This window comes from Lepisosteus oculatus, unplaced genomic scaffold, assembly GCF_040954835.1.
Source record: "Lepisosteus oculatus isolate fLepOcu1 unplaced genomic scaffold, fLepOcu1.hap2 HAP2_SCAFFOLD_76, whole genome shotgun sequence".
Classification (NCBI taxonomy): domain Eukaryota; kingdom Metazoa; phylum Chordata; class Actinopteri; order Semionotiformes; family Lepisosteidae; genus Lepisosteus; species Lepisosteus oculatus.
Genome location: NW_027168320.1, coordinates 105604 through 113279, shown reverse-complemented (window position 1 = coordinate 113279; position 7676 = coordinate 105604). Strand labels below are relative to the sequence as shown.

The 7676-nt window shown below is 39.7% G+C and overlaps 1 non-coding gene across 1 annotated transcript; it reads right to left on the bottom strand.

The window, feature by feature from the left end:
- Window positions 1–1223: 1223 nt before the first annotated feature.
- trnag-ucc (transfer RNA glycine (anticodon UCC)) lies at window positions 1224–1295 on the bottom strand. The gene has a single exon. It is a non-coding gene; the product is annotated as a tRNA-Gly (tRNA).
- Window positions 1296–7676: the final 6381 nt, after the last annotated feature.

Genomic DNA, 7676 nt, shown 5'->3' with positions numbered 1-7676 from the left:
AGGATCTCCTGTTTACTAGGCAGGTGCTTTAACCAACTAAGCCACGGTGCCCCGGGAGCACTGTCCTTTTGCAGCCACTTGGACACACCACTCAGACACATCTGCATTCGGTGTGTGCTCCGCCTGCTCGCTGAGCAAGTTGCCACCTTTACATACAATAGCAACATCAACACCAAGAGAAAGGATGACAAATGGCTTTTATCTGGAACTTTTGATGTCCAAGGAGCTCAATGTGCTTTCTGTGTACAACAGGGCCACTGAACTCCACACTGGCCAGTGAACCACAGCAGTGGCTTGCTGGCTTGACATCTCCCAAGGAAAATGTTGAAATCACATGTGGAACAGGAAAATGACCCTCGAGTACGTGGGGAAAAAAAGAAAAAGATCATCTGGAGCGCGCCAACCCATGTCCGGACAGCCCAGTTTTGTCGACAAGGTGGCTGAGTGGTTAAGGTGATGGACTGCTAATCCATTGTGCTCTGCAGGCATGGGTTCGAATCCCATTCTCATCGGTCTCCATGACTGACACGTATGCCTGTTCGACGTCGGCCCTCCTGTTGTTTGCTCCGGTGCTAGAGCTGTACATTTTCTAGCAGTGGCTGAACATGGTATAGTAGGCCAACGTCGGTATCGAGCAGTGACAGTAACAGTACTTACTGCGCCCCATAAGAAATCGTTTGTCCCTGTTCAAAAGAGATTGTGCGATGTCCTGCGGCGTTCGTAAAGCAAACCTTTGACAGTTTGAAAAGAGGAATTTATTCTGCTTCCTGTGCGTGCAGTAGTTACAAAGTTGAACGTCTTTACACGATCTGCCGCAGTTTTCAGTGGGCGGGCTTTGTCAGATAGCTTGAAAAAACGCACTGTGTTTCAGCTCGGGAAACATCATGAGCTGTGTCCTGCATGTTTTCTGTGTATAGCTGTCTTTTAACGCATACAGAATTCATTCAAAATCATTGATTTCTCCAATTAACAAGGGTCCCTTTTTGAACCTGCGAGAAGCATTCTTTCAATGTAACAGATTTACTCCGGGGAAAAGCAGCATGACATTGAGAGTAGCTCAAGCTTTCAGCACCTGTATCGGACTGCGTGTTTGCAGACACCGCTCAGAATCCCCTGTAAGATTCTCCTTCAATTCCGTTTTTCAGTGCTTTAGCTCTTTCAAAAGGCTTCACTTTGCTAGTCACAATCCAAGGCTCATGACAGCATTTGAAAACATTCGCCACTGCGTTGGCCGGGAATCGAACCCGGGTCAACTGCTTGGAAGGCAGCTATGCTCACCACTATACCACCAACGCACACCCACAGGAAGCCTGCAGGACACCACCAGAGAATGCTTTTTTTAATTTTTTTTTTATTAAACAGAATTTACAAATACAAATACAACAAGAGGATCAGAGTCATGTACAAGAGAAAAAAAACGCAGCAGAAAAAAGCATTTAACTACCAGAGGTAATTAAGTAATTATGTGATCAAATTGTATATTTTACACGTATCATATTTTCCTTGCTTTAATATTTCTCAATTATTTATAAACTTTAGTTTCAACATGCATGCGTTTCCTGTAAAAAATAAAACTCAGCACACAGTTTTTCTTTTAACAACATTTCGAGTACCTCTGGCATTCATGAAAAAGACATACACAAAAGCAAATAACTAACTCTAAGACTGTCTAAACTATTGAGTTTTTCAAAGAACCAGAACTATAACAGTCCTTAACACTTAACTACACCATTCCAAACTAACACTAAAGAAACACTAGTATATACTGGTATAACAAATATAACCAAACATAATCATTAACTGAGCAGTCACTGGGAGCAAATCTCCTTCCCGTCCACAAAGGCCCTCGCTCCCACAAAGTAGGCTCTCCTCCCCTCTCTTCTGGCAGCTTCAACCTGGGGCCACAGCTGGTTCCTGGTACTCCTGTCCGCGGCAGACAGGTCCTCTGCAAACCTCAGTTTGTTCCCATTCAAATACTCATTCCCCCTCGCCGCTCGCCACAGCATGTCCCTCGCCGTCCTCTTGGTGAACTGTATTATAATCGATCTGGGGCGCACTTGCCCAGACATGTTCGCTCTCCCGAGCCTGTGAACAAAGTCAATGGCCGATATTACGTCCTCCTGGTCCGGCAGGGTCCTTTTACAGATACCCTTCACTGTTGCAACAAGGTCCTTATCACGTTCCTCTTTAACTCCAAATAATTTTAAATTCCATCATCGACGGTATCTATCTACATCGTTCACTTTCAATTCAAGTTCTTTAATATGCTTTTCTTGTTTGGTATTTACTTGTTTAAGAACTTTTACTTCACTCTTTAAGTACGCTGGGCAAACGTCCCGAGATCGAATTCTTCCGCGACGGGGGTACCTTTAAAGCGGAGACGACGGCACCGAAAATTTTTGGCGCGCCCTCTCTTTAAAGCCCTGGCCAAATACGAAGACAGTACGTACAGTTATAATTCAAACGGAATTAAAAACTACACATCCCAGTTACCATGGTGGTGCTTGTGATCATTGCGTTTAACCAACGAAACAGGGCGAAAAATCAGTCACATGACTTTGGGGCAGAGTTTCGAAAGCTTAACCTCAGCAACAAAGCGAAATTTACACGATAGGCTACCTCAAACTGTCAGTTACACGACTGTGTATGTCGCTTAAGCCACTCCTATTTGGCATTTTAGTTATGGAGGCGAGACGACGCCCCCCCCCCCCCCTCTCTGGGTGCCTGATTTGCCGCCATCTTTAACCGCTTCGTGTCCAAATCGCAGTAGCTACGCGTACGAAATAAAGTTCATCCCAGCTACAAAACATATATATTTTTGTGGTAAGAGGGAGCAAAACATCAGTATTTACTGCTATTAATTAGTGTACGATTTATAGTTGAAATCTGAGCCTAAATATAAAGTTAAAATCTCGACAAAGCAATGTAGGAAATACAGAGAAAAGAAATCCTTTCTGACATCTAAAATCAGTTTCGATCAAGGTCTCTAAAACGAACAAGAAAAAGAGGATTTTCGGAGGGCAATTACGCTGTGTTTATATAGGATAAGTGATCTATGAGCAATCTAATTTCTTGTTCGTTTAAAACAGTGAAATGTCAGCTCCAAAAGATCGCACCAGAAACAGCACTCTCTCTGCCTGTCATAGACGTTCAGGAAAGGCTGAATGAAGTCATGTCAAGAACAATAATTCGGTGATCAATAATAACAGTTGTAGGACAAGAAACAAAAGATAATGAAAACTTCTTTAGGCTAAAACTCAAGTTCATTCTACAAATTAAGGCAAATGAAAATTCAGGATGTTAAAGTGCTAGAGGTGTAAAAAATACAAAAATGCACATGAGTAAAAAGTTTTAGAAATGGAGCAGGTGTTGCTTTGAAATAAGCAAACAGAAAAAAAGCCATGACTAAAGTGCAGAAGAGGGATGCAGGAACACTTGCTTAGATATACAAAAAAAATCACAAAAAGGTGTATGTTACAAAAGAACATGCAAACATGTTCATCATGTACATCAATTTCCCTTCACGATCAATAAAGTCTTATCTATAAACATGAAACAGAGTGAGGAATCAGAAAATTAGCATGCATAAAAAACAGCAATTCTGTCAATAAGCCCTAAATGAATTAATAGCAACCATGGTTTCATGGAGGGCTTCTCAGATAGTTGGGCATTCAGGTAGATTGCCAGGTGAAAGGATTTGTAAACATACTTTGTTAAAGCAAGTCAGTTTTTTCTGCAACACATAAAAGACATTTTTCCAAGAAAGTTTAGCCTTTGTCACTAATGAAACCACTAAATAAAGACATAAATATAGAAATCTTAAGATTTTGTTATTCAATGTTGGTAGCAGGATGAACTGTGCTAAGTGTATATTTTGTTGCAGCTTTGCTGCAAGATGTTAACAGTGAAAAAAGGTATTTAGAAATGAGTTATTTCAAGAAGAAAATGTTCAGAATAATTGCAAATCTAGCAGGATAGAGAAAGCACAGAAAACAGGCAGTTAGATTGATCAGATTAATATGAAAAGTTATTTAGCAAAGGGAATGAGAAGAGTGACAAACTAGTATGCTTTAGATCTTTTTACAGTATCTGGACCAGGGAAAACTGATCATGTTTCTCTATAACAATAATAAAAAACTTTATTTTATATATCACCTTTAAAAGTGGCATCTCAAAGCAATACAGTAGATATAAAAACAGATAAAAGGACCACAGATTACAAAGTAAATACATATAAGAAAGACAAGCAGTTAGAGGTGCTACCAAAATTAGAAAATGAAGCAGATACAGACACTAAGTCTTCTGAAAAGAAAGGTTCTGAGGTTAGATTTAAATGCACTCAGGGTACGTGACTGATATCACTGGGAATACAAATTGAGAGCTCTGGGGTGCAGCTAGAGAAGACCCTGTCACCCACAGAATGTAGATGTTCTTGAGGACAGCTAGAAGACCAGAGTCAGACGGACAAAGGTGGGGAGTAGACAGATAATAAGCCATATACTGTAGGTACTGAATGAGGATGAGGATTTTGAAGTTGACTCAAAACCTGATAGGTAACCAATGCAAGGACTTGAAAACAGGTGTAATGCATCCCTGATAGGATTCTCGCTGTCATATTCTGAACATATTGAAGATTGCTCAGTGTGGATTTAATTTCCCCAGTGAACAGGATGTGCATTTATTAATTCTAGAAAAAAAAGCCTTTCTTGATTTCTCTAGTTCTTAGTTTCTCTAGTTCCCTTTAAAATAAACTATTATTCCACAATGCAGATTATTATATGGACAGTATTTACACATGATATTTGTGATTTAAAGAAATGAACACAAGCAGCTTTTCGAGATTTAAGTGTTGGCTGAGTTATTGCAGGATAAAAAACTAGAGATGTTGGTAAGAAGATAATTTTGGGATAGCTGAGGAATACACTGATAACAAGAACACTTCCTAATGGGGTTAGGCATACTTTTGATGAAGATGATGAAGTTAACAGACTGTATGTTTACATAGATACTGAAATGAGGATTGTATTTTAGATTTTGTGTAGTTGCTAGCATTGAACTGTGTGTTGGATGGACATGAATTGAAGGAATGGGCAAACATCGCTGATGCGGATCCACAGAGCCAGCATATTAAGATGTTTATAATTAGAGGCAATTTGTTTAAATAACTAGGTATGGATACTGATGTGCAAGAGAGTTGGAAAGGCTGTTTACTTAAGCCAGCACTATAAAATATTTTATTCTCAGTGAGATGCTGCCATTTCATAGTGGGTTTCTAACACTGTGTATAGTTCAATCCACACAGTGCCTTTACTTCCATCCATTTCTAATCTCTTTATCCAGTACAGAGGATTTGGAGCCTATCCCAGTAAGCAACAGACACAAGGCAGAATACACCCTGGACATAGCGCCAGTCCATCACAGGACAGACAGACACAAACACACACACACCAGGGCCAGTTTTCCCATAAACCAATTAACTTACCAGTATGTTTTGGAGTGCAAGAGGGAGTCATATCACACATATGGAGAAAAACCATGTAACCCAGAGAGAACATGCAAACCCCACACACACAGGATGGGACCTGGGACCCCAGTGCTCCAAGATAGCAATGCTAACCACTTTGCCACCATTATAAATGGATGGATATCTTAGTTATCTTTCTAGTTCACAGGTTTGCATGCAAAATTTAATTTTGAAAGCCACTGAGACATCAGGTACTACTGTTGTATTTATGAAAAAGAAACAAAACAAAAAGCATACTAACAACTGTGCCATCCTACTCTTTAGTTAATACAATTTATTATTTATAAATAGTTAACATTGTTAGCAAAATATTTTGAATTATATTTAACCCTATTTTTTCTTTAGTTTTGTATTTAACTTATTATATGATAGTCAGATTTAATGTATATTTGAACAATGAAAATATATTTTTACAAGATGCGGGGGAAAGTGCAACAAATTATTACAGTGCTAAATTTAATATTGATTGCTAATAGTTTATGCTAACACCTAACTTTCTTAATTAGATGTATTTAAAACAGTGAACTAAGTGTAACATACCATTCAGAAATACAATCGAGAATAGTTTTGTGGTGTTTGTATGGATGAAACGTTTCTAAAATGTATAACGTAACAAAATTAAAGACGATTAAAATCTGTAATCTTTCCACTTGTAATGTCATTAGACAGAACAAGACGTTTCTGCTTTGTCTAAGGATGGTATCAAAAAGTAGTCTAGGTGGTGAGAAAGCTGTGTTTAATGATAATTAAGTGACTTAAAAGTAAAAAGAGATGGTTCATATTGCTTGATTAATTTTAAAAACTAAGTTATAAATGCAGACGCGATCGCTGCCGTAAGCGCTCCAGGCAGTAGAACGTTCGTTCTGTACTGCTGCGCTCCGCGCCTCCTCCCTCTCTCGGTGCCGCGCCCCTCTCTGACGGAGGGCAGTGGGCGGTACGCTATTTTCAGAGCCTCTGATTGGGAAAAAAAGACCTGCTGATCAGTTTCACACACCAGGAAGAGAAAAGAATGGGATTTTTTCTCTTCGAAACGTGTGTTGTCTTTATGAAATTCGTGTATTTTAAACGTTTAATTAAGAAGTAAAAACCTTACAGCGTACACAAAGATTCTGAGCTGATCACGAGGAAGAAAAATCACCCATTTTTCGCGCATAAAAAGTGGTTTTTAACTCTCAAAACCTGTTTTTATATGTTTTAAAGTCGTGCAATGTCTAAGTTAAGCAGGAAAACATCATTATATCTCATTATTTATTTATTTTTTTTAAAATTTAAAAATCGTTTGCCCAGCCTACTTTAAGTCTTCAACCTCTTTAAACACACAGTCCATGGACTTTTTAAGACTTTCGATTGCGACTGTATTAGATCAAATCACTTCCTTCAGCTCACCCATGCTCTGTGCCATCATGTTGAAGATGTTGGTCTGGAGCTCCTCCAGCGTCAGGTCGCCCCTTCCTCTCTTGGCTGCCGGGGTTTTCACAGGTGTGCTGGGCAGGGACTCCGGCTCTTCCTCTGGCAGCTGAGTCTCACTTGGGCTGCGAGCGCTCGCGTACGAGCGCATCTCCAGCACTCTTTCCACGTCCCCTCCAGCTGCTTCACTTTTCCCTTTAGTTGCCATCAATTTTCTTGTAGTGCTATACATATACGATTGAGGTTTCTTAGACTTCTCCTTCGAAGACCCAGCACTCTCTTTTCTTTTCCCAGTGTTACTCATATCGAAATTCTTAAACCTAAAAAAAATCGTTTTTTTTTCTTTCAATTATAACTGAAGTTTAAACAAGTAGTGTTAAGTCCTTATTTTTCTGTAGTCAAAAAAAGCAAAAATTAACATTTAGGTCATGAAAAACTCAAAAAAAATCCTCAACCACTAAACTTTACCTCCCACCTGAGCGCCATCTTGAACGCCCCTACCACCAGAGAATGCTCACGATTTCGGAAGCTGTCTCCGGGACGTGCTGATTCCACACATCCTGAATAAATCATGATATTGTTAGTTGCTGTAGCTAGACGTTCAAATGAGTTTCATGGCCAGATGGACTGTTTCCTCCAGCGGTATAGTATTGCAGTGAGACAGCACGATGCCTGCAAGACTATGTCACGCTAAACGCCACAGATTGTGTTTGTCCGTTCGTGTCAGTCATCCTGCAGCCACGGG